Here is a 27,872-nt window from a genome sequence, read left to right on the forward strand (position 1 = left end):
TTTTTTTTTAGTACCATTTATGCATTTCACTATTCTTGTTTCCAAAAGTAGGAATCAATAGGTAATAAATCAGTATTTCCAGTTGTAGAAAATAAAAGAAAAATCTTTCTAAATGGATTCTCAATACATTCCTATGGGTTACAAGCCTCTGATCATTTTTTGGTTCTGTACACTGATGAAGCTCTGAAAACATTTGTGGATCCCACAGAAATTGTAAGGAAAGTTTACCTTCTTGTTTAACAAAAAGAAACCTTATATCAAAAAGCTAAGCAGTTTCAGTGACATTTTTTCTTTCATCTTTATTATTTTTCTTCAAAATCTCAACTACTTTGCCTTGTTAAATTGAGTGGAAAGATCTGCTTCACTTTGTTTTATGTTGTGCAAGCTCAGTGTGTTTGTGAGAAAGGGAAATTAGAGCAGTAAAGGTTCATTCTTCTAAAATACATGGACCTTTGTAGTGTTATCTGTACTGCATTCACATCCCTCCCAGGGTATTAGGAACAAACAAAATGGAAAGTTGAAAAAATAAAACAAAAAAATTGAACAATATCTACAGAAAGAAAGCCCCGCTGTTTTGTAGTATGTGTGGTAAAAATAAATATTTTTTTTACTGAAAAAAACACATTTGAGGTATATACATAATTCCTCACTGAATTAATCACTGTTCTGAATCTGAATTTCAGTCTGTTTCTGGTAGAGGTCAAGTGGCTTTTGTAAACTTGTTTGGAAACTTAAACATCATCAGTAGATAAATTCAGATTAATTATAGAGGGAAAATATCTGTTTATTTTATTTTATGAAATAGGACATCTAAAAAGTAAAGAAGCAAGGACAAATCTCCAGAAATTGTTTGCAGAAGCACTGCAATCATACCTTTATGGCATCCTAAACCTCATTCAAATTTTACCTTAGCTGTGTAGGTGACATCATCTCCATTTTGTGGACAAAATATTACTCAGTGTTATTTCTAGGTAAATCAATTGGTTTCTTTGGTGCTAGTGATACAAATGTGAGAACAGCCTTTGCTTTATAAGGGCACATACACTTACATTGAACTGGATGGCGTTCCCCTCCTTCTGACTTACCAGTCATCCCTATGAGAATCTGTATTTATCTGACTTGTTCCTGCAGTGTAATCTGGATCATCTGAAATTATCTGAAAAATCCTTTAAGAGGATTTTAGTGTGGTTGAACTTTTTTTTTTTTTCTAACAGATGGTAGCATTTCTGGATGATCTCAGCATCAAAACAGGCTGCAATAAGCACAGCAACCCAGCATCTCATGTGCTCAGTGCAGGACATGACTGTAATGGTGTGATGAAAAGATAAGGATGCAGTTGCTTATGCCATCACAAACCTGTGGCTGTCCCTTCAGTTTCCAAACCTGTTGGTCAAAATCTTTTTACAAGAACATTAAACCAACGTTGAGGAAGACACTCTTCATTTTACATGGAGTTTGTTCCTTCTTCTTTGGTTTGTATAGTTATTGTGATCACTCTTTCCACGTTGTTTCACTCTTTTGTTCATTCAAGGTGTATTTTTCTGTAAATATCAAAAAGGCTTTGTCTACTTTTAGGAAATAACCCTCCGTACAGAACCTCCTTTAGAAATCGAACTATTTGTCCGAGGTTGTTAAGTATTTGGTTTGGGGAGGTGGGTCAGGAAAGCATGTGATTAACCATGTACTGGATAATCACTAAGTATCTCTTGAAAACCTATATGGAATAGTTTGGAAGGAAAACAGTACTGTCAAAGCACAAGAACCAGGACCAGAGTTTTAATACCACTAGTGGCCTCTTCTCACTGTTCAGTCATGGACAAATCACATCATTTACCTGAATTTCAATCTGTTAAAATCAGCTAATACTAATATGATCTTTCCCATAAGGGTGCTCCTGGGAGGACTAATTGCCTGGTGTTAATAAAGAGCTAATCTAAGCCATAAATATTTTGCTAACCTGACAAAATTCACAAAAAATTTCTGAGCTATATCTCAACCAGGTACATTTTTTTATGGGTGAGATTTCAACTTTGCCTCTTAAACTCAGTCACCGAGTCACAACTCGATTTGACAAAATGTGGAAGGTACAGATTAAAAGGCCTGTTAGCACTTAAACACTGCTTTTAAAGGTCTCTCAAAGGCTTTTCATGGCTGAGCTCATAAAATTTGTATGGTTCTAGGGATCTGTAGGTACTTTACACAGAAGAAATTGTGTACCATATTTGCCATTAATATTCTTCAGTGTATTTTCTTCCTTCCTTCCTTGCTTCCTTCCTTTCTTTCTTCTTTCCTCTTCCCTTCCTTGTTTCCTTCCTCCTTTCCTTCCTTTCTTCCTCCCACCCTTCCTCATATTATGTAAATGAACGTGTACTTTGTCTGCCTTTTCCAGAAGCTAAGTTCTCCATCACCTACCTGTTTTCCATTCCATCCCCAAAAGGAACTGTTAAGGGAAAAGAGTAGAACTAGGTTCTAAACAGTAAAGTAGATGCAGGGAAGGTCAGCACCTCTGCTGATCTGGTCCAGTATAGCTAATAGGAAGAGAGACCTCAGGGATCTACTTGAGTTTTCCCTTCTCAATTAATACAGTTAAGGATCTAGCATAGCTAATTATATGGGGTAGGAATGTGCCTAAGCAGCATGACAAAGAGCTGTGTGAGTATCTGGAAAGCTCAGAAACATAATGATTGAAGGTCTGATCTTTTCCAAAGATAGGAACCATTTACAAGACCAGAGACTGAGTTCCAAAAATTTCTCCCTCGATGCGTATTACACTTTAAAATCAAAGTGGTTGGTTTGGACTCGTATTTCACAGGGTCATTAGAGATGTCAGCTGCCATCAGAAAACAGGATATCTTTTCAGAAATGTATTTGTACTCAGATTCTGCAGGACAATTTTACAGCATCATTGGATGCAGCGAAAGAAATTAGGGAGGGAAAGTGTTTGATCTAAGAGAACACACACGCTCTTATAAATTTCCTCTACTAGTTATGTGAACAGTTTACTTCTTCTGTCCTCACAATGGTTTAGTCACTTTTCTCTTAGGGTTGTCTTAACAGAATTGATCTTTTTTATTTCAAAAGAGAAGCAAAGGTGTCTGTACTAAGGGCAAGGAGGCAGCAGGAGTTCCCTGCGGGGAAAAGGTGAGTGGCAGACACATGATGGCAGCTGGTATATGTCAGTTCCTTCTTAGGGTTTGTTTTTTTTTTCTTATGTCACTACTTTGCTGCTATAGTAACTCAACAAAACAATGACTGCAGTGCTACTTTTCTAGATAAGCATCAGCATATCCTGCTGTCTCCGCATGATGAGTTGGGCTTTTTTTCCCCCCTCCTGTAGGGACATAAAAGGAACTCTTTTCCATACCCATTTTTACTTTATGAACAGAACAACATCATATGATGGACTGAACCTTTCACCCACATGTTTGCCCAAGTACATGTCTGTTCCAGTCCCATGGTTTCTGTCTCTTCTTGCCAAGCAGCGTTATCACTGCCTTTAAAACGGCCTGTAACAGAGTGAAGCAGCAGCTTTTTTTACATAAGTATTATTATATTGAGTCTGTAGTTAACCAGTCTTAGGTTGCTTGTTTTCTCTGTTCAAGTCATGATATTGATTGACAAGTTTGATTTTTTTGATCAAGATATTGATCATGTATATCCTGATATGGTTGCTCTGATGTTTGGCACTGGCACTGAAATGAAAACAGTTCTGGAACACCAAAGGGTTAAAAAATGGACATGTTTTTGACAAGCCCTCTGACTTTTGCCAGTATTATTGTTCATTATGATGACACTGTATTTTTTTTAAATAGAAGCTGTAGTTGTCATAAAACTATTTTCCCATTCTTCTCCTTTAAAGTGTGATGTTGTAAATTCATGTGACCTTTCCTGCAAAGAATAAATATTTCTTTTTTTTATATAAGATCTCAAGACAAGTCTTGGTTTTTAACAAATAGTAGCCCATTACAAAGCAGGAAAAAAAAAACAAAACAAACCTGAGCTGAGCAGAAAGAAGCTTCAGTTCAATTTCACCTCATATCTTTCTAATAACTTACTTGTCACTTTATTACCTTCCAGTAATGTGAATGCTGCTGACAAGACTGTCACACTAACAGCAGACAACACCCTCTCTTCCTTAGCCCCAGCTCTCCTGGCTACTTATTGCACTGGCCCTGAAGGGACACAAACTAATAGTGTGCTTTCAAGTTCAGCACTTGGCCATCAAATATAAAAGGATGCGTAATTGCCTGTTTATCCCCTGTGAAGGGGAAATTGAGTATAAGAACCAGACTTTCCCTCTCCATTCCTTGACACACACAAGCACACGTGCGCACACACATCAGCAGTGAGTGAAGGGAAGTCCCATCTGGAAACACTTCGATTTGTCTTTGGGAAGCCCAAGGCTGCCACTGCCTGCTCTACTGAGCTACCACGCAGACAGTAACAAGATGGCTTCTTAACAAAAGGTCAGCTGAGAAATACTGTCTGTGACGGCACTTTTGTCTGCTTATGTAGCAACTAATTGCTTTGTGTTGGCATAAGGCATACTCTGCCTGCTAGAAATAGTCATATGAATTTGCTGTAGGCCTTGCTGTGGAGGTTCAGCAGCAAAGAGGATAAGCAGGCATTTCTTCTTCTGGTTTGGCCCATCCCTTGGAAAATTTCAGAGCAATGCTGTGCTCTCAGGTTGCTGTGGTGAATGCCAGTTCTAGATAATCCTTTCCACCGTGAAAGGAACATCTCTTGCTGAGGTCAGAGTGAACCTCTGTGAAGCTCTAAGGAAAATTTTCTGAGATACAATCTACTGCCCTCATACAAGTAGACATTTTTCTCTGGATTATCCCTTCACTTACAAGAACACTACCAAAAGTGCAGGCTCCAGAAGCACTTCTCAGATAAGTCCTTCAGCAAAGCTACTTGACGGCAAAATAGCTTGGGAGCATATGCTATGTTTTCAGAAATTCGTAAGTGTATGAAGGATAGAGTACCTGGCTTCAGCTATTCGCCTTCCTTTTTATTGTACACCAACTGAGTCCTGAACTGCAGTTAAAAATTCAAGTAAGCAAAGGAGCAGCTGAAGCATGCTTTCCTTACAGCATTCCCATGCAAAAATCATAACTCCAGATCCCATGTGTGACCATGAGTACTGGGCACTGAGGATCAAAAGGTGCTGACAGCCAGTGCAGCACCAAAAAAGACAAAGTCATGTTTAAGGCAAAGCCCAAGACTGAGAGACCTAAACACAGCCATTTTAGGGTTCATAATTTTTTTTTTCAAGTCCTTGGGTTGATTCATGGCACTACTGGGCACCAGCTTCTCTTTTTCGGCTCTGAGTGCTACAAATATACAGAAGCCTTTTACCAATCAAAGGTCACTGGTCTTTGCCCTCCTCTTCCTTCCCAGAGCATCAGAAGCTATAAGGGTGAGACCAGCAGAATAGTTCCTGAGGCCTGTTAGTGTCAAAAGTGTAAAGGCTGAGCCCAGGTTCTGTGCCCCCATCAAGTCCCTGTGTACATGGCACTGACAGAGGTGGGAGCACTCAAATTAGCTGGCCTGCAAGAATGAGCTGAGGCAGGCCTAACAGCCTTCCTTTCTGCACCATTCCTGAGGCTGCTTGTGGAAACCAAGGATTTCTGATCAAAGAAAACCTTTGTGTGTTTGTGTGTGTATGCCTGTGTGTGTGTGTGTGTGTGTGTGTGTGTGTGAGTATGTGAGCCAGGCAAACAGGGAGAAATAGATAGAGTGTTGTAGCAAAGAACCTTAAAATGAAGGTTGCAAAGGGACAAAATTATGTAATTTTTATTACACTTACCTATATATATTTCCTCCTGTATCCTTAGGAGCATGAGAAGCATGAGTGAGCAAGAGAGGTTTATTCAGATGTTCTACAGATTTCATACACTGCTCCCTTCAAACCTTTGGAGAAAAATATTTTAAGAAAATGGAGAAAAGCAGGGCAATTATATTGCCAGAGAAGAAAGAGAGACTGAGACTAGCTAAGTGATGCATAAAGATTTTATAAGGCATCCATTGTCAAACAAAAGGTTGAGAATGATCAGAGGATAATGCACAGTTAGGATGGCAAACTCATCAATAGTTAATCACAACCTTTCCACTTCTGTTACGAAATGCAAGAGGATGTGAACAGCAGCTCTGGGAGAACAGTGGCATTTGTGCCAACACATGCCTGTGCCTGGTTGGGGGAGCATTGCTCAGTCACTGTGTCCAAATCAAGACTCCAGACACAAGGTACACATCCCCATTCCTGCCCAACTTCTGCCCTGATGGGGAACAGTGTGTGTCCCCCATCACCGCTGTGGAATGTTGCGGTAGCCACCCAAATTGTGATTCTAGGGATATTCATGGTAATTACCCCATGACCTGTGGAGTAAATAGAGTTACTTAAGCTGTACAGACTAAGTCTGATTTCTTCATTATTTTTCAACCATGCTTTTACACTTGGGTTTTTTTGACATTTTTAACAAAACCTTGTGCAATCTTGGGTTGTTGTTTTATATTTTTCATTTTCTTCATCTCTTCCCAGCCCCTCTCCTCTCATTCCAAGAGGGTATCCCACTACAGTTCTCAGAAAAGTAACACATCCTCCTGATGTTCTCCATTTTGGAAAGTTTTATGCATTCCATCTGTGAAAATGGTCACCATTTGTAAAGTGACAGGATTAATAAAATGGCCACTGTTTTGTGTGTGTGTCTCATTTAGCTATTTATAAATATGAAATTGAGCATGCTGCTTTTTCTTGTGCAAACTTTGGTTCCTATGCCATGTGGGGTTCCTTTCCCATAATGTGGCTGTTTCTTAAAGGGCAGCATTTGTGTTCTCAGTTCATGCCTCCTGCCTGTCTTTCAATTTATAAAAGAAGTGACCCATGCTCCAGTGCAATGTATGTGTGACAGGTGTGCAAATAAGCTGATCTGATCCCTGAACACACTCAAAATTTATCCTGGCTGAAGCTCCACATACTTTTACTTTACCCAAGTCGGTCACTGCAACCTGTTTGCACCCATGAATGCATGGTATGGGGCTTACACCCGTGTCCAGAAAAGTCTGGAACTTCTTGGGTTTTCTGTAGGCTCTTGCTCACTGGCAGAGCTGCTGTTTCAACAGCTTTGACTCAGAAGGCAACATGGGCCGAGCAACATGGCAATTTCCTATGTAGCCATCTGCTGTGTTCCAGTTCTTCTGAACTGGGAGGATGGGGACCTGACTGGGGGTTCACACAGAGATGTAAGTGGAGTTAAGCTGGACTTTGAACCTCCATGTATTTGGGGTTCTGTAGGGGCCTGGCAGCAGGTTCAGTCACAGAGGCAAAAAGCCTGGAAGCTCGTTTCACAGTGGGCATAGGAAGGCTCTCACAACCCGGCTGCATCCCCCCTGTGCTGCCCAGAGATGCTCCAGCCACAGCGAGGGGGCTGCTGCGCAGAGAACGGCGAGCTGGCTGCTGACTCGCACGGCTGCTCGTGTTCCAGTGGACTCTGTCAAGACATGTGCCTGAGGTACACCCTCCCAGGCACGAGAAATTGTGGAGTCAGGGCCCAGTGGACATGATAACAAAGGTCCTTCTCCGTTTGGTATAGATGAGCCCTTTTATTTTTACCATTTCATCTCAATGTGAGCAAAACATGAATGCTCTGTTGTCCTCCCTGCAGAACCAAAGCATGCACTATGGAATATAGCTGTACAAGGGGATATGAAAATCTGCATAATGTTGATCTAATAATCGTGACATTGGTAGCTTCATAAATACTCTATATACTCTAAACAATTTTTCCATTAGTAGTCTGAGGGAATTAAAAGTCCTGTTTTTAATTTGTCGTTTCTTTTCTTGTATTTTCTGTACTGTAACTGTCCTACAGTATGTCTTTTGCATAAAATGCATAAGGTTTTGGGGATATAAATGGAATTTTACTCATACTTTGTCCAAATACCTCTTGTAATTTGTATCAAAATTCTTGTACAATTTTTATATTAAAGATTTATCAGTCACTGACTTTTCCGTCTTTCTCTTCTTAATTTTTGACTGATTCCAACAATATCCCTTTCCCTAGAAAGGCAGATAGTCATGGAAAAATGTTCACAAGCAAACTTTACATAATTTCTCTTGTAGTTTGAGAGCTCCATGCTACATTTAAGATATTTGTGTATTTTTCAGACATTCAATAGGTAAAAGTTTTTTGAGAGGAGGTGTATTTTTTTTTTCCCCTGGCTTGTACACATTTCCTCAGAAATTTCATCATTAATTTGGTGTCCAGAGTCCAGCAGTCTCACTAAGTTAGTCATGTGTCTGCAAAACTCTCTTTAGAGGAACATTGCTCACACCTAGGTATGTCTGACAGATTAAGAAATAGAGTTGAAAGGTCTTGACAAACTCTAACTTAGTGTCCTAGCACAGGTCAATTCTTCTGAGGCACAGAGCAGAGACACACAGCCCATTAATCTCAGTGTTTGAGTAAGGCTTTCTTATGCTTTGAAATGGTGAGGACATTGGCCAAATATGTCTACCCACTGACCTTTGCCTGATATTCTAGGACTGGGTAGTAAGTGCTTATCACCAGAGAATTCACCTTTTAATTCTTGTGGCTGACTTTGTACTCCATACTGACAAGAAAAGGGTGTGGTATAATGAGATGTTTTGCAGTTCCATTTGTGGGGCAGAATATTTTCTTTTGTTAAGAAATGTTTTTATTCAAAGGGACATCTGTAGCATCTGGCAAGATTCTTCTGCTGTAAATGCTTTTTTTTCAGCCTGAGCTCTCCTGGTGCTAGTCATTTTCTACAAGCTGCACTTCTTATCGATAAAGAAAGTAGATGAAGAGATGTATCAAAATAGGATATTTTTGTGCGTGGCACAGTGCTCATGGAGACAAACAGGCTACATTAAAAGCATATCTGAGTCAATGTGCTACAATATGACTCATATTAAGTCATTCTACAAAAGATGAGCAAAAGGCAGCTCAGCTTGTTAAGTGCTGCAAGGTGCAAGCACTGAGGCTGTGATGCCTCAAAACATTTGGGCATATACTGATCTTCAAGCTCGTGTACAGTCCTTCTCTGCTCAACAAGAATGAATATCTGCTTGCAAACAAGCCCTTCTGTAACAAGGTACCTGGACTGGAAACTGCCTTCTCAGTGTTTGGCAAGCATCAGTGAGCCTTTTTAGTTGCTTTACATTTCCTTAACAGCAAAATGGAAACAACTGGACATAAGCTGATTGTAGAGGTGGAAGTGGGGGAAAAAAAAATGTGAAGGCCAATTAACTATCATTCACTAAGCACTGTGAACTGCAAGTCTGAGGAAAGTTGTTGGTTTGGTGGCAGGTAGTACATACCATCTGATGAATCTAGTGCTTTCCTGAGCTCTCACAATATCCTTACTTTTGCAGGCCACCCAATGTGACCAAGAGCCATTTTTCTGCAAAATATTTAGTTCTTAAAAAACAAGACTCCACCTTCCAATGCAGTATCTTTCCAGATTTAATTTAGTCTGTGTGATAGAGCCATGAGCCATATAGATATATCTGCAACAGGTCCACTAACTTAAGGCCTGAGAGTGTTTATTCAGTTTGCCTGTTTTTCATCAGTCTGACATAAACAGACCAATAAAGAGCTGAATGCCTTTAATCTATTACTGCCTTGCAGTTGTGAGCTTCATGTCAGTAATTTACATTCCACCCCTTCCCCATTTCCATTTTCCTCCTTCTCTCTCTCCTTCTCCTCCTTCTTCCTCACCTTCTGTATTCTTTCTCTCCTTTTCTTTGTTGTATTTTTTTCCACTTTCCTTTTTTCTTACTTTTACTCGTTTCCCACAGAATAGTTCTACCACATGCTTTGAGATTAATTTTGGTGTCAGGAAATAGAAGGAGAAAGGGGAAAAATAAAAGCTAAGCTACTCTGTGAGAAGTCAACCTCCATTGAGGCACATGGTTATCCTCCCATGTTATTAAATGTCATAGATGTGTTAATATAGTTCTGCATGAAGTCAAGCATAATTACAATATTTTCATCTGCCATAACACACCTATAACTGGCATGAATTCCCCTAAAACAATTTATTTCTAGCATAGGTTTTCTTATTCAATACAGAGATATTATCAGGCATTCAGAAAGGCTGCTTTTGGCACAGCTGCAAGTTAAGTGCCTGGGTGAGAGCCAGTTGAAACATACTGGGCCACTTGAAACCTTGCTGGGTGCTTGTTAATTCCCTTCAAGTTTTACAGTATGACAGCCGATGAAGTGCAACTATCTTAATAAAGCCACTCTTACGGTGACACTGATATACCAACAATGAGCAAGAGGTGGTAAGAAGAGAGAGGAATTAAAAGCACATTAACTTTCTTGAAGTAATACTGGAAAAAAGCCCACCCTCTATTGATCTTATGTGAGGTGCAGTTATTTTTAAGTCACCTGACTCATGCTTACCCAATCATTACCCATATTTATCAGTGACAGTATAATGAACAGATATTGATTAACTCGGGTAGCTGGAGAGATTTCCCAACAGTGCTAGTTCACATTGATAGGTCTCCAATGGGAATACATGCGAGTACAGCCCTGAATCATAACTTATTGTGTTCTAGGTCCTTCAATTGATTTTGTTTGAAGAAAAAATATACAGTGGCTCTCTCATGACCTTTAGCTGAAACCTCTCTGTAAAGAAGAGCACAAAATGACAGCCAGAGCAAATAGGCATTGCTGTTCATAGCCCTGTCTGTTGTGGCAGAGCCAAGGTAGCTGCTGTGTGTTGGCTGTGTGCTGTGCTCTGCACAGGAACCCAGTGCCCAGTACAGCTATGCTTTCAGAAAAAAGAAAAAAAAAATTATAGCTTTTATATCCTCCCTGTTGTTCCTGTGTTTCAGTGAACTGGTTATGCATCCCAATACAGTACTAATCCCAAATGCTGGCTTGCCAAGAAGTTATCTGAGCATTTTGCCACATCACAACCATTGAATGCCCCTTTTGGAGTTTCCTGAACTGCTTGGGATTGCTTTCTCATGGCAAGTTCTGCAGAGCTGTGAGATGCTGATGTGGGATTCAGATACCCACTTTTAGCTCCGTTACTGAACACTGTAACAGCATCAAGAGAAAATATCACCTAGCAGTATGAAAGGTGGTGTCAAAAAGTTTTCTATAAAAAAAATAATAATTAAAAGAAAATAAAATTTAAAAACACTAACAAAACCTATTTAGAAGGATTTTTTTTTCCTTTGGAAAGGCTTTGGAATGTTGTCAAACTTGCTAGAGGTCAAGCTGATTCATATTTTGCAGAGTTAAAGCAAGTAGCAAAATCCTCTTTCATTGGGTAAGGTTGAGACCAAGCAATAACATGAAGATACTTTCTGATGAAGTGCAGAGGCTCTCAAGGTCAAACATGATTCCAGAATTTATCAGATGAGTCATTTCCATGAGACTCTGGACAGCTCATCACTACTTCCCCCAAACCAATCCATCCTTCATTTTGACTACTGCCCCAGTGCTTCACTTTAGAGCACCGTTCAGTGCCCTGTGGATAAGTAAGACAAATTCAAACAAGGGCTGCCCATGCTTGTCCAGAATCCAGTAGGCACTTTTATGATGGTATCTTAAGAGAGCTTGGCTTCCACAGTAAAGCAAGTAAGAGCTGAAACAGGGGCATGATTGTGCTGTGTAAATATGTGACAATGCATATATTGACAGGCTGTAAACACCAGGGAAAAAGAAGAACTATGTATGCTAGCGAGAACAAATACCTAGGTGTAATTTTATGGTAAAAGCAGAAACAAGTTCTGGAGCAGAGAGGTTCTAGATCAGCCCTCCAGAATAAACAGAAGAGGCCAAAATGAGAACTGGCTAGAGGACAGATTGAATTAATTTATGAGGAGATTTAAAATATGGTTATCTGCAAAAGCAGGGGTTGGACTTCCTTTCCATCTTGTTTCACCTATACCAACTGGTGTTTAACTTGGTAGACTGTTAGGAGAATAAATTCAAGGCTCTTTGGCATTCCCTTCTGTACATTCTTTTAACATATCTGATGGTAATTTTTGCTTCTTATCAGCCCTTTTGTATTCTTCTTCTATGAAATCCTTCTCTTTCTTTCCACGATGATGCCAGGACACATAGAAAAATCTGAAGTGCTACAATAAGTATGAATCGCACACTCTACGTTACAGAGAGTGAATTTACATTATTGGAATGTGTGAAGAATGAAACTTATAAGCAGCTGAGTGTGAAGCTATCAGAACTCTGGGTATGTGCAGTATGGAGTGATTTGAAATTATTACACCACATACAAGTTTGTAGAGACCTTCAGTCTTAAATTTAAGTCATATTAAAAATTCAAAGTATTCTCATAATTTCACATTTTTGTGTCAAACAGTTCTGATTTTTTTCTTTTCCTTTTATGTGTGTGTTCATTTCAAAATAAAAAAATCTGTAGCATCAAATTTATGTAAAATCCTACAAATATGTAAAGCAAAGTAATTACAGAAAGACTATATTCCTCTAGAAGTCCAGCCCTGTGTTCTTCATGGCTAGCCGAGTAATTAATGACTTACCTTTCTCAATGATTTGGGAAAGGCCAAGGAAGGTACCAAGTATGTGTGTTGTCTGGTACATCATCAAGGACTAGAGAAAAGACAGCTTTGAAATTTGGATTTAAAAAAAAAAAAAAAAAAAAAAAAATCTAATTCCTGGGCTAGTTCACAAGATGTAAAACATTGTTTGCTGTGTAAAATTTCTCATCCTATTCCCATGGCCTTTGGCATCTTTTCATATAACTTTACACTCACTGAGCTCCATTCTGGCCTGGGTGTGTTCATCTGAGCCTGGTGAAGGAAGGCTCTATTCAGAGTCTGACATGCGGTATGAAACTGGACCCCATATCCTAGAGCTGGTCATGTAATTGAGATCAGAATAACAAAGGTCAAACCCTTGACAAACTACAGAAGTCAGTGTCCACTTATTCCAGTGATAAATACTAAATGAATGAAATGTAAACAGCAACTGGAGAATTTCATTATGATATACATGCACTGCGTATTTACTTACAAGAATTCAGGTCAGGAGGTGTACCATGTTTACAGTTTCTCTGCAGATCTACTAAATTCTGTCCCAAAAACTGTGTGTTTTCTTTAAGCTGGTCACAGTACAGAAAAAGCTTTGCCATTACTTTTTTCTTTTTTTTCTGCAATTTCTAAGGCCTTCAAGTAGACATTTCTAAAATACAGTAAATTGCCAAAGTACATGTGAACCTTGTGTCACGCTCTTGCAAGCTTCAAGAGCTAAGCCATAAAGAGAAATCAGAGAAAGCTGCTAAAGTTGCAAACAGTATGTCGAGAAATCAATTCTGATAACATTTTAGAAACCAATAAGCTATAGCAAGAATTTGTGTGATTACAAATGCTAGGCCGTAAGAGGACAATGTCAACAAGCATGAGGCTTAGACTCACACCCTCTGGATCAGTAAAAGTGTTAATTCACCTAGGTCAAAGGGTCAGCTATGTTTAATAGAACAAAAATAATTGGTGACTAAACAGCTTGCAAAATATGTCATGTTAAGGCAAGTTTGCAAGGAAGAATTTTGGACATACTGAACACTTGCTTTTTGGAATGGCTTTTTTCTAAAACGTAAGATGAGAAAACTCTTAATTCAAAGTAACATATCAGAGATGACTTGTGAAAAAACTTTAGTCAAACCACTAGGTAATCACAATCCCAATATAATCAACTTCAGATCTTCCAGAAAACAGTTGATGAAGGAGAAAAAAAAATCATACTCACATATTATATCAGGAGATCTTTTTAAAAAACTGTTCAAAGAAGGTATAGTGCATAAATAACAAGATGCAGTGCAGAGATTTTTTTAAGCAACCATAACATTCAGAGTAAGTAGGAGAAACCAAGAGCAGGAAGGCCTGAAAGACTAGACTGCTGTTTTCTTCCTAGTCCAGTTTACAATGGAAATGAGTTCTATGCCATCTGACTGCATGCATACAGATCTGACAGAGTGCAGCTTATGCCTTTCTCTCCCTTCCCCAGCAGTGTGAGCTTATGGGGCTGTTTCAACTGAATTTAGCCAAAACCTAGAAACAACAAGATATTTGATGTAAGTATTATGGAACTTGACTCTGGGAATGGCTGTGGAGAGGGGAACTATTGCAGTAAAGTCTTCCTTCAGTGCTGCTAACACAGGACTCACACCCAGTGTAAAACAGACTTTGAGCTAGTTCTTACGGAGCTACTTGCCTGATGGAAACCACACTTTTGTTTCTTTGTTAAGGGTTAGCCCTCCCCTTCAGAGAAGTGGTGTGCATCCACTTACTTGGCTGTAGTGAGGGCTTAGGCAGCCAGATACTGATCTGGAAAGCCCTGAGTGCTCTGGGCACCATCAGTTCAGCACAGTGGACAACTGGGTCCAGCCATGCCACTGCCATTAACGTGTAGATCCTCATCCATTCCCCACCTTTTACAGAAGGAAGTGATAGCTGCTAAGCCTATTCTGGCCCAGCTGTTAACTATGAAAAATGTTTTGATATCTGTTTATCATCCAAAGGGGTAGGACAGCACTCTGAACTCAGCCCCAAGAGCTGCTGCCTTGGGCTGGAGCAAGGAGGGGCAAAGTGGGGAAAGGTACCCACTTCTCCTGCCAACACCTCCCTCCAAACCCAACAGCTGCCTGGACCAACCTGTGCCACCAAAATCCTGCTCTGCTAAGGTGGTCCTTTCAGGGTTTGCCACCTCGCAGTTCTCTGAGCTCGGCATCCTGTTGCAGCCTGTGGATGATAGGCTGCCATCAGAAAGGACCAGCAGTTTCCCAACATTATATGACAGCAATTGCTGTTAATGCTTCCCAAGAGTTTTGTTGTTATTGTGTTGGATTTCTTTTCCACTCATTATTGAGTCCATTATTGACACTGCTTGCTGTTACTGAACTTATATGGCCAGAGTTTAGCACAGATAGCAGGGCATATAAAGGAGGGCTAACAAGTAACAAGAAGAAGAGCAAAACGGTGCTCCCCCTTCTCTCATCATTTCTATACGACAATATAGCAGCAAGAAACTTGTTTATTTTTACATCTCTGTGCAAACTCTATGGCCTCAGCAACCATCTCAAGAGTCAAGGCCTGTATGCTAAGTCATTAAGGCCAAACATATTTTAATCCATAATTGTGCAAGATTTATTTAATTTAGGGGTTTTATTTATAGTTCAATTGGGATTGTAATGTATTTTCAGTTCCCCATACTGAGATTTGTCAATTTTTACTGCATCTTTTTTTTAATTGTGTTCTTCCAGTCCAAGCACCAGCAGTTTTCCAAAGCAGACTGCTTGCAAAATGCCTTTTGCTTCAGTGATATAGTGGAGAAAAATAAATTTATTTGCAGCTTTTACCTGAATTATTTGAGAAAATAGCTTACTCTTTTACTGATGGGAAGGTAATGGGTATGCATTCCATACACAGCAATACTGAAGGTGGTCATTCTGCAACATGGCTGCAGCAGCTGTTGTATCCTCGTCTTTAAAAAGAAGGTTCCATTTCTCTATCCAGCTTTGTTACAACCAGAGGTCTTGCTACTGGCTCAAACATCATAAAACAGAGCAGAACAGAACAGAATAGAATCACTAAGATTGGGAAAGACCTCTAAGATCACCAAGTCCAACCATCAACTCAGCACCACCATGCCAGATAAACCATGTCTTTAAGTGCCACGTCTACATGTTTCAAAGAACACTTCAAGCATGGTAACTCCACCACTGACCAGGGAAGCCCATGCCTGGCCACTCTTTCAGTAAAGAAATTTTTCCTAATATCCAATCTGAACTTTCAAGGTGCCACTTGAGTCCATTTCCTCTCAGTGTATCACTGGTTATGTGGGAGAACCCTCACCTCACTACAACCTCCCATTAAATAGCTGGTATGGCCTCACCAGCATCGAGTATAGGGGAACAATTACCTCCCTAGTTCTTCTGGCCACACTATTTCTGATTCAGGCCAAGATGCTGTTGGCTTTCTTGGCCACCTGGGCACACTGCTGTCAACCAGCACACTTGGGTCCTTCTCCACTGGATAGCTTTCCAGCCAGTCTCCCCCAGATTTTTGTGATCTACTGCCTTTTCCTCAGGCATGGCAGGGTGTGGGTCCAGTAATCTATCTCCTTCTCACCCTCTCTGATACTCCTTAACCTTTCCACTTCCTCTTCCCACCAGGCTGAACATATCATTCACCTGGTCACACTGCACACAGGTGTTGTCTCTGCTACCCCCTGGTGCAAGTGACAGGCTCAGGCACTCCCTGCAATCAGAGACCTGAACAGCTGTGTGCTAGAATGGCAGCTCTGTCTGGGCTGCCACATTCTGACTGATGATGGCTTCCAGACAAGACAAAACCATGGCTAGGTCCTCCCTTGGCATTTGATGACCACTCATCAAGTTATTTTCTTAAAACAGAGAGAGGGATTGCACCTTCTCTGCTTCTGGCACTGTGCCCATCACTATAGACAGAGGAGTGGCGGAACCCCAGCTCAGAAGTCTTTGGAGCCTTGCTGGTATGCTCTGTACAGCATGGCAAGGCTCCAGTTTGGCATGTAGTGATGAGGAACTGTCAAAGTAATGCAGATTAACAAAACAAAACAATTCAAACATTTGGTGGTGACCATCACAGGAGCAATGTGTTATCTAATGTTAGCGCGCAGCCTGTGCTGGATGGAGGGAGCTCTGAGGGACTACATGCCTCCACAGCTTTTTCATGCATATCCAGTAGTTCAGAAAGTAATGGAGTGAACATCTTTTCCTCATAACTTTTAATAAGACAGCTCATCAGCAGTATTCACTGAATCCAGAGCAGGAAACTTGACGAGGTGCTTCATACCAGAGAAGCACATCCAGTAGGCTCAGTGTTAGGTCCCAATAAAGGCAGCTGTGAAGTATTATACAGATTTACCTTCTGTGTAGTTAAGAGGGCAAGATGGGAATTCCAGGGGACAGAAAAAGCCACCCCAACTGAATAGCTGTCAAAGTGATAATCCTTTTAAAGCAGTATGTTTGCTGTGTGCTGCTTATTTATACAAAGCCTGTGTGCCTGGTGAAACTTTTTCGTCCTTGTGATTTCAAAGGGGTAAAATTTCTGCTAACATGAACGAGGATGTTACATACCAAAATCCTGGTGCCCTGAGAATCAAATATTCCCTTGAATCACCATAAATGGCAGAATCATGATACAAAATGACTCTTTATTTTATTTTAATGAACCATTTAAGTTAATTCCACAGTATTAAATTTTTTTCTGTAGGATTCCCATTAAAAAACAAACAGACAAACAAACAAAGGCCCAAGTTTATGTTCAAAATCTAGATTTATTTTTTTAAAATTGCTTTTCTTCATGCAGCATCAAAAAGGGATAACTACAAAACACACAGATGCTGTACTATTTTTTCCCATGTAGTTTTTTTTGTTAGATCCCATTTTTGACAGCCATTGTTACTGGAAACTTGGACACGAACTCTGCCACCGAGGAACAAGGTCAGTATTGATGTTCACCTGACATTGACTTCTTGAGATGAAGAATTCTTCTTTTTTGTGCATGCTGCTGTAGACCTCCATTTTGACTGAAGCTCACAGGTACTGTTCCAATATTAAAAACCCATAACAATTCCCACCATGAAGAAATCTATAGAGAGTGTGTGAATTTCTGTGTCTGCTTAATAGAGAGAACATCAGATTAAAACTGGGAGGGTGACAGCCTTCTGCCAGTGACTGTATTGAATGGCATGGTAATTCTGTTCTGAGAGTAAAGGTCTACGATTGCCCAGGAAGAGATCACCAGGCTTGTGATACTTCTGTCTGTAAGTGCCACTGGCTGATTTGCAAGCATTGAGTCTTTCCTGGCAACGGCAGAAAAGCCTGAATGAAGTTTCTGTTCCTCTACTTGTGTCTAGCCTGTGAAGACTCCTGTGGGATTGGGCCCTTTAATTTCCTCCGATTCTGTTGTTAATTTGAATAAGCACTTAACCTGTTTCAAGATTTATTTATTTTTTAATGAGCGTTTCCCAGCTATTTCATTCTAACAAAGTGGGATGGGAGTAGTTAACATGTCCATTTTCCCATTCACAAACAAGCTGCTTGCCTCTAAGATGCAATTATTTTCTTTAACCTGTTTAGGAAATAACACTGCTGAAGTATCTTTGATGTAGGCGGTATGTTGCCTGCAAAAAATGGCTGAGGCATGGGCCTATTAGCCTGCCCATGCTGCACTAACGATTTCACTAATGCTTTACCCTCACATGATTGAACAGGGTTTCCCTCAGATGACTGGACAAATGAGAACAGATGATAAGCAGAGTTCATAAAAGTGAAATATCTGATAGCTGTACTCCTGTTGCTCCTGTGTTGGGGATGAATCTGCATGCACAGGGGTGAGGAGAAAGAGAAAGGGAGATGACTGTAAAATAGTTCCGTAATTACCACATAGATACAGCTATGCATCAGTGAGAAACTTGTTTTTAAGATGTGTACATTGCCGTAGGCATGACTGCCAAAGTCTGCTTTCACTTATGAAATAGAAATCTGATAGAAATATTTTCAGCCATGTTACTTCAATTTGCAGAAGTAGAAGTAAGAGCTGAATCTGTTCCTCCAGTAAAAAAAGAGAGGGTGATAAAACAAAACGCAACCCAGTCAGACAAAGGGCATGAGTCCCTATATACGTGTCCCTGAGCTGTTCTTACTTCTTTGTGCAAACAGCTTCCCTTCCACCCAGTGGTATACCCAATAGCAGCTCTCCTCAGGTTCTCAGAAAAATGTGGCTAGTGTTTTCAGAGTCTGATCTTTGTTATTCTTTTAACCTGAATGATTATTTCATTTTTACCAGCTTACCCTGCACTGCTAACAAAACAAGAAGCAATAAATCTTCATCAAGTCTTCTTGGTGTGGGGTGAGTAAGCAGCGCTGATGCTGATTCCTTAAAAAAACTCATTTCTTGTAATGTGAGCCCTGCTGTAGATGGTCATGTCAACTGATTAGACTTTTTACTTGGCCATATTGATTCTGTTCTACACCGATGCGGCCCATAATGCTGGCTAATGTTATTGACGAGCCATCAGTCCTGCAGAGACGTGTGGGGCTTGCAGCTCTCTCTGAACCACAAAAACCTATCCATGGACAATGATGGAGAGGAAGAGGAAGATGCAAGCAAAGCACTCAGGCTGGCTTCATTCAGCCTGTAATGCATTAATGAAAGACATACACTCTGTGGGAAGAGACAGATGTGGCTCTCCAGAAGCCATTTATTTATAAAATAATTATGAATGCACGGTTGAGTCATGGATTTTCATTACAGTGTACATGTCTAACACTCTTTCTCTATTCATGTTTTGCTCTAAATGAAATATAAAGGGAGAGTGATAGCAGCATAGGTCTGTGAGAGATTACTCTCTCCTCTCGTTTACTACCTTTTGTTAAGCCCCAAGGACAGGTGCTGTCTGGCTTTGTCAAAGTAATGCAAAGCTGCTTCTGGAAGGCACACGTCAGTCACAACTGGAGTGGCAGCCTCTACAGAAGTGAAGTAGAAAGAAAACGTCCCAACTCACTAAATGCTGGAACTTGTTTGAACAGTGCAAGAGCATTGATACCAGCTGCTGTGTGGAGAGAAGTGAGTTTGATCTTGTGGACTGCTGAGCACAAGATCTAAACTACTTAAACCTCCATTTCATTTCATTTTTGTTTCTTTTTTCTGTTCTTTTACACTCTGCTTCTTGAAAGCCTGTCGTAGAGTCTTTGAAAGTTATTCGCCTTTTTTCTGTCTCAAAATGAGAAAAACAGAATGGAGCTATGACCTAGTCATTGAATGGCTTCTGATTTTTGCAGAGGAAGAAGACTAGGAAACAAGTAAGGAAGTCAATTACTGTATCACACCATTCAATTTCTGGAATAATAGCTCCATTGTAAGCTGTACTTTAGTAATACCAAGATAGGTAAACATTAAGAACTTAGAGCCAAGAGTTTGCATTGTGTGTATGTCTAGAACAAAGCCATAGGGTCAGACTATGGAAAATATATGACAAGAGGATTATCTGCTGGAAATTTCAGTATAAATTCAAGTCCAGTCCTGCATCTTTACAGTCTTCCATGTGCTTTTCAAGGAATCTATACTGTACAGGTTGCTTAAAAAGATCCATTTCCTTCTTTAGACTGACTGGATTTACAAGTACAAATATTACTGGAGTCACACGATGTTTATAGAAAACCATGCCACTTAGTGTGCTCCTATAAGTTCATGAAAGAACATGTCAAATGGTCCAGTAGTGACAGACACTTTCCCAGTGTCTGTCAATAATCAGCACCACTAATTCCAGGACAGGAAGCTCTATGTTTGCAAGATAATTGCTATATAGGACTTAGAGACTAATATTATTACTGGCAGTCTACTCAGCAAGTGACAGAAGAGTTCAGCTACTGTATGCTGACCAGCTGGACCTGTCATACTCATGCCGAAGGTAATTCCTGTAACAGGAAATTAACAATAAGAACCGACAAAAGGCAAAGGAGCTGAAATAACCTAGTTCTTCTTCTTAAAAAAACCCAAACACTAACAGTCTTCAGTGAAAAGATAAAGCAGCATTGGGTGTGAGGTTACATTAGAAGCATTTTAGTCCATTGTCAGTTAAAGGTTTGCAAACCCATGGCTGCTTGCAATTTGTATGAGTGACCAAGCTTGGAAGGTGGGTGAATTCACAGGGATCAGTAATGGAATAAAGGACTTGCAGAATTTTTTTTGCAAAGTTCAAAAAATGGATGAATTTTGCGGAGCGCAGCTGCAGTGGTCTATATATATTATTACAAACAAGATAATAGTGTTCATAAGCAGAAATTAAAGTGAACAGGAGCTGACAAAATAAATGTTAGCTGAAACTGAATGCCACTAAACTCCTGTGGAACATTTGTGATATTAACCCCCTGCACACCCACAGCAGAGCACTCACAGAGGGAGGCTGAGCGCAAAGCTTGGTGATGTTTAATTTTAATTTAACACAGCTTATCCCAGCTCTGTGGGATGACTGAAAGGCTATTGAAGAGAATGTGAGTGCATACATGTGGGTGCATGCATGTGCAATTGCAGCCAAAACGAGATGTCAAAGCAAAGTTATGTGGTTTTAGGCTTATGATAAAACAGAGGTTTACACTCTGGGCCACACGATGTTGTTGTAAATCCAGAGCACTGGATCTTTTCATAACACTGGATTGGTTCTGTGCTTAAAGATGAGAATTTGGCTCTTTTTAATGCTTTTACATTGCGGGGTTTTTTTATGTGTATTGCCATGACCTTTGCCTTTGGATGTTATGGTTCCCAGACATTAAAAATGGTTATAAACCTCTTTTTTAAAAAAACAAACTGAACAAACAAACAAAAGCCCCCCCAGAAAACAACCAAACCCTTCCTCACTCAGAAGGTACTATATTTTGCACTTTATATTGTCTCCTTTTGATTTTTTTAGAGCTGTAGCTACACATACATTGGCATATGGAAGTAAAGTCAGAAAAATAAAGTCTGTAGTGTCTAGAAAGATAATTTTGGAAGCCATGTGCTCTCCTCTCCTAGGATACTAATAGTGTCTGGAATAAGGCCATTCAGTAATCATCTTTGGTTTACAGCTAGTATGAACTAAATCTTTACGCTATTGAAGCCAATGGAAATGCAATGGCACCAGATTTTCACTGTATAACTGTCAAACACTCTGACTGAAGTGTTGATCCCAGGCATCACTGCAGCCTAATTTCTTGTGAATCTCTAAGGTAATTGAATTAGTCTCTTTTGACCCTCCAGAGTATTTCCTCTGGAAGCTCTAGAGATGAAAAAACTAGCCTATTCTTATGCAAATGTAAGTAAATCCATCAAACAGACTCTTTAATTTCTTCAGCTGCCCTTTACAGTTCCCCTTTGTAACAAACTGGTAATTTTTGACAAGAGCTTAGAAGTAAAGAGTGAAGTAGACACCATTCACTGAAAAAATGGTCTTACATTCAGAGTCTGAATGAGATTCCTTTCTTTAAGCATATGTTTCTCTTCTTGCAGAAAAAAAATACAGCCAACTGTGCAATTGGATGTTGTAGCACCACATATGCAGTGTGCAGTATACAACTCCATCAGTTCTAGATGGGAAAACCTGGCTTACTAATTTGGTTTGGCAGATCCTCACAAGGGAGGTGTAAACATGGGTTCCCATATGAGTAATTACACTGAAGTCTGTGGCATTCCTCACTTTCTGCTCTGTCATACTCAGACTTCAGAAGAAGACACAATTTCTAGGTCTGAAGAAGCTGGCTGGTATTTGCTAGAGTGAGAACTACAACTATATAGATACTAAATATTCTGTTCCTGTAAGTTTACTTATATTTCTTAAACATCAAACTTAGCTCCATTGGCACTGTGGTAACCATACTCCACATGAATTGACTTCTTCGGCTTAAAACTAACCTGGCAACCTTTTCTTTTTTTTTTTTTTAACTTTTGCTCTACATTTTCTTATAGGTTCCCTTGGGACTGAAGAGACCTCTGCCCTTCTCCCCTTGTTCTGTGATTTGAGGAAACCACCCAACTGAAATCTTTGATGGTGGAAGAAAAGGAACTCTCCTTAAGAGCAGTACATTCCTTGAACTGGTGATTCAGAGGCTTCTCACTGTGCGACACTCATGTGATGTAAATGTGTCTATAAACACAGTTCACTGTCATTACTCGTCCACTTCTGGCTGATCTCCTCTTTCCCCCATATGTACCCAGCATTTAATCTGCAGTGCAGTATATTTCACCTAAGGAATTGTTCAGCACTCTTATGCCAGCATGTTGTACAGTATCACATGGGTTACTACTCATGTACCTTTCACCTTCTGCCTTGTAGCAGTGGGTCTGACACAGCAAATTCTTTTGCTGGTGTAGAGCATCTTTAATGAACTTTATGCTGGGGGCAAAGTGCAAAGAGGACAAAACACTTCACAAGCTAAAAAAGATATTAAAATATTCTTGTTATATTTAAGTGGTTCAGATGGTTCAATTTCAAGCATGTGGCAGTAGAGGAAGAACTCCTGGACACCCCACTCAGGACTTAAATCAAGGGTATTTTAATTTGCAGCCCTTGCTTCTTTTTCCATAGAGAGACACAGGACAATAGGAGGAAACGTATTTCTCTTGCAAGTTAACTCAACATGCAATATGCAGAAGATTACTCAGTCTCACTCAGTGCTAGCAATCCACAGTTTATTGATCTCACCCTATCACTGCTTACATTTTTTATTCTTTAATTTTCTTTCCTTATTTGTTCATTAGTTCAAGAGATGGAGGGAAGGAGGAGGGAGTGTTAGAAGATGTCGTTGTTTTTTAGCTTGCATTGAAAGAGGACAATCAGACAGAGGCATTGTTAAATAACAGTCCCCAAGGACGTACCAAGTGTATAAACTTGTTCTAGATGACTTGCCCCACTCCTCACAGCACACCAAAATCTGACCAGCCTTGTAGCCCTCTTCTGAGGTTACTCTGCTAGCCATCGGTTTCTTGTCTTGCCTATCTGGTTCTTGCTGTGGAGTTATATCATTCCTGCACCTTAGACAGGCATAGGCAAGTTACCAAGGAGGTAATAGGCAATCCACACCACATTAACTTAGAAAGGGGTCCTTCTTCCTACCCTGTCAGCAAGACAAATGCTATGGCTCCTTTTTTCAATTCAGAATATCTGAAAACAGGAACAACAAAATCTTCTGAGGAATTAACAGATTTGTAATTGTTCAGATATTAGTGGTTAACAATAAGAAAAAAAAAGGTATATTTTTCCCTGTGCTAATAAAAGGAACTAACAAGACTATGGTACTTATGGAAGCCTTATCCAGGGCAGGTGGTTGCAACAGGTTCTTTTTCAGAGTTTTGTTTAATTCTGCTTTTTTACCCTCTTTCCAGCTTCCTTACCTTCTCAATATTTTTATGCCATGTTTTTTGGGTCTGCAGAGCTTGGTTTAGAATTGCGCTGGGAAATCTGTTCAAAATGAACAACTGATTTTCAACATAATAAGTAAATAAACACAAATTTAACTTCTTGGCATTCAATATTAACTACTTTCTAACGCTGAAATAATGGCCTGCAGCCATCTCTGCAGTGTGCAGAGAATGGTTAGTCAGCAGCTAAGCACAACTTTCTTTAACCACTAAACTATCAAAGGGAAAGTGGGCAAAGATTGGGAATTTTAATGAACAAATGGCATTCCTACAGTTTGCAGTTCAAAGATAAGTAAATAATTAATAGCTTGAATGCAAATTACCCCTAATTAACTTTGCTTAGTCTGTTTTTAATAAGGATAGATATGAAAGAATCACTAAGAATACAATAAAATACACATACCACAAACATTGAAGCAGTGATTTTTTTCAGACAGTGGTAAGTGAAAGGAATGAGAGCTTTTCAGTGTCTTGGATAGCAACATCTCAGTTGTTGGAGAAAAAAAACACATTACTGCCTGCTGAATTTGGAAAGCAGAGATGAGCAGAGATGTCCATGACAGCAGTACATAGAACACCATCATAATTACATAAAAAAAAAAAAAAAAAAAAAAAAAAAAAAAGATAATGCTGAACTAAGGAAAAGAGTCTGCACCTCACACAGAAAAGAATGTGCTAAATCCCCAGTCCTCAGGTTTTAGGACAGCAGAGCCAGCACCGGAGGCAGAATTAGGAAAAAGCTCAGTAGATCCCAGCACAAGTTAAAGGCCTGCCTCTTGTATCTCCATCAACTTCAGGGAAAGCTGGATGTGCAAAGAATGCAGGATAAGGGCCTGAAGGCACAACTCAACACAAACAAAATAATTTGAGGAAGAACACCCACAGAGCGGGGAGTAGTCCAGCACCTGGCATGCCTAACAGAAAGGTGGGTTTTCAGAAGTTTTCTGAAGAAGGGGAAGGGTGCATATCCAAACATATTAACAGGACAGCATGAAAGAGAATAGCTCAAATCTAAGTAGATTATATCTATGCTAGAAATCAAATTAATATTGTGTTTCTGCAGACTCCATTTGCTGAGAAATGGGCAGTAAGCCCCTGCATTTTTAGGGAGTTGGTTTACATGCTGGACTTCAGCTATATATGCAGATTTTAATGAAAGCGCTAATATACCAGCATAGGAAAATAGTCCAGTTCAGGCTAGACGTACTTTGGAGTAGGGAGTTGGGCGTGTTTGTGCACTCTGCAGCCCCAGGAGCAGCACAGATGGTTCTGAGTGTTACATAAGTCTGATCTCCACTGTTCTTTATTCAGGAATTACCACTTGAACTCTTAACATCAGGCAAGTATGTTTGTACAGAGTTGTGATTATGTACAACTCTGCCTGAGTGCTAGCTATGAATCTGATGATTACTATTATATTTGTGGTGTGCACTAATGACAAATATAATCCATTGAAATGTGCATTTCACAATGAAATTGTTAATCAAAATAAATAAACAATATGGTTGTATAAATCTTGCTGGAAAAATCTGTTTATGAAATTTACTGACTTTTGAGTGCTTGGTTTCAATACTGTTGCAATAATAATAATAATAATAATAAAAACATTAATAATATTTCTTTAGTAATCTTGTTATTGTTTCTTGGTTTAAAAGAGAAAAAAATATTTCTTATCTCATCTAGATCGAAATTTTTGTGTACTCCAGAAGACACAGGTTGAATTACACCACCAATTTCTGGGTACAGACCTGACTGATGAACATGGCCTATGCTGTTCTCACATTCTTGAAATCTTTTCAAACCCACATGTCCAAAGACATACAAACATGCAATTCTCTTCATTTTGAGTGCTGCATAATCTCACTGCATTTAACAAAGTTTTTATCCAGATGAATATCCCATTGCAGATGGCCCTCTTGGTTTTCTGTGTTCTGTTCATTGCATTGTAAATATTGATGTTATTTCCAACACACTTTTATTTTCTTTAAAAAGATTGATTTTTCTTTTCCTATATTTTGGGATGACCAAGGTCCACAATCCATAATAATTTGTTTTGTTCTTTAGAATTAATTTTGTTCTTTAGTCCTCATGTATTGGAGGACACACCCAAAGGCACCTGAAAATTTGAGCACAAACACATTGGAGGATCCCTTTTTACCCTCATAGAAAAAAGTCAGACTAAAAGCCCCAGAGAGTCCAGAAGAACAGAAAAAAAATTTAAAAAATAATAAAAAAATACAATGACTTTGAAAAAAAAAAACTTCAGAGAGTTTTCTTTTGCTTAGAGAAAGGAGCACATCTGGCTTAGGGTGAAAAGAGAAGTGGTGTCATCTGGACAAAAATAAAACCATTCTCTACAAATGTGTCCTTAAAAAAAAAAGGAGCAAGGAAAAAGAAAAAAAAATCATGCAGGAAGGGAAAGCAAGTTCAGGGAAAAAACAAAGTCTTGTAATGTTTTAGGAGGGCTTATTAGAGTGAAAATTAAGTGTCATGCAGGGCTTTGCTTCAGTCCTGATGTCTTTTATTCAAAGAACCATCACCCTGTAAAACCACTTTAACAACTCCCTTCAGATGAAATATAAAAATTAAAGACATTTACAACACAGCTTAGTAGCAGATGTAGTCTTACTGTGGGGGTTTAGATCAAATGGTGATGTAACCCCCTGAAAAGGGGTTATAACTTATGAAAAACTCTCACCAGAAAAAAACTTGGATATCTGACAAAATATGGGGTTCTATTTTTACTTTGAATCCCATTTCCCATTGTCAGATGGTCTTTTTATTTACCTCTGGAAAATAGAGGGGGGAAAAAAAATAGCAATTTTGTTCCTGGATACTTTCCCTGTTTCATAATCTTCCTCCTGCTCTGTGTTAGTCAGGGTATAGCAGAGGCAGAAGGGTCTCTGTTGGGTGGAGAGCATGAAGTGGAAATAGGTGGGAGTTTATGGGGCACTTGCAGTATGACAAGCCTCAGCAAGATTTCTTGAAGTGATTAGAACAATTTAGGAGATCAAAACAGTCCCCATGCATTTTATTTCCTCATGGAAAAGTGTTTTTCAGTAGATGCTGTAGAAAAAGCAACCCAAAATAAAGCCTGGTACCTAAAGTTTGCTTCTGTTAATGTCCACTTGTTGTATCCAACAATTGGTTGAGTTAAGGTATCACTGCTAGATATATATGACTTTTCATGGAAAGATGTCAACTGATACAGGACAGAGAAAAGTTTAGAAAACTGGGCAATTGTTCTTTTCTGGATGATGAGTTGTGTGTATTGTCAAGCATTAGTAAATGGATATTTGGCTGTGGAATTCCCAAAACCATGGTTGAAGTCCTGGCTGATAGGTATCTACCTATGCTACAAAACACACTGGGAGGCTTTCTGCTAGGTGAAATTGTTTTCAGAGTACATGTCTCACAAAAGCAAAAGGATGAGTTGACTTGCAATTGGTGAGACAAGTTTTATTTAAATATCTCAGAGATACGTACAAAAGCCTAGTGTTTGTCTAGATTTGTTAAATTAGCAGGAACGATGCAAAATGTAGAACATGGGGAAAAAATAATTTATCAAAATTAGTATCATGAGTGGCTCTCCAAAAATTAGTCAAAGAAGAAGGCATGAAAAAATAGCAGGGGAAAAATGGGAAAAACATTGGGTTTGGTATGATTTCTGTCTCTGTGTGTGGTAAAATAAATTGTTTCTTTTTCCTAATTAACACCTCCCTAGAAGAGGTACATCACTTATAGAATATTATGCTGTCTCATTTCTCTCATTTTGCCCCAGAAAGTATACATGTGGACCACATCAGAAATTTGTGTGTGTGTGTCCACTTTTTGAGAGGTGTTAATCATGTAAATAAGTAAGATATTCAGTTTGGTTGATAGTTGTGTCAGGACTGAGCTAGAG

The sequence above is a fragment of the Calypte anna genome, chromosome Z, assembly GCF_003957555.1.
Source record: "Calypte anna isolate BGI_N300 chromosome Z, bCalAnn1_v1.p, whole genome shotgun sequence".
NCBI classification, from domain to species: Eukaryota; Metazoa; Chordata; class Aves; order Apodiformes; family Trochilidae; genus Calypte; species Calypte anna.